Below are 233 nucleotides of genomic sequence, written 5' to 3'. Positions count from 1 at the left end.
TGCAACACGAGGACTTCCCAGGAGGTCACCCATCCTAGTACTACTCTCGCCCAAGCACGCTTAACTGCGGAGTTCTGATGGGATCCGGTGCATTAGTGCTGGTATGATCGCACCCATCAAACTAATTAATTAAAATTCATATAATCCTTGAGCGACATACTAGCGTCCTTCCGATCCCAATCCAAACGGAGATCTGATCCAAACCCATGGCTACGCGATGGGCAGGGCGAGAT

General features: G+C 49.8%; 1 non-coding gene across 1 annotated transcript; it reads right to left on the bottom strand.

The window, feature by feature from the left end:
• Positions 1–115, bottom strand: LOC118345811 (the record flags this gene model as incomplete). The annotated part of the gene is made up of 1 exon (XR_004799276.1): positions 1–115. It is a non-coding gene; the product is annotated as a 5S ribosomal RNA (ribosomal RNA).
• Between the last annotated feature and the right edge of the window lie 118 nt (positions 116–233).

The sequence above is a fragment of the Juglans regia genome, unplaced genomic scaffold, assembly GCF_001411555.2.
Source record: "Juglans regia cultivar Chandler unplaced genomic scaffold, Walnut 2.0 Scaffold_4850, whole genome shotgun sequence".
NCBI lineage: Eukaryota > Viridiplantae > Streptophyta > Magnoliopsida > Fagales > Juglandaceae > Juglans > Juglans regia.
Note: the sequence above shows the minus strand (reverse complement) of the source record. Positions and strands in the feature narration are given on the sequence as shown.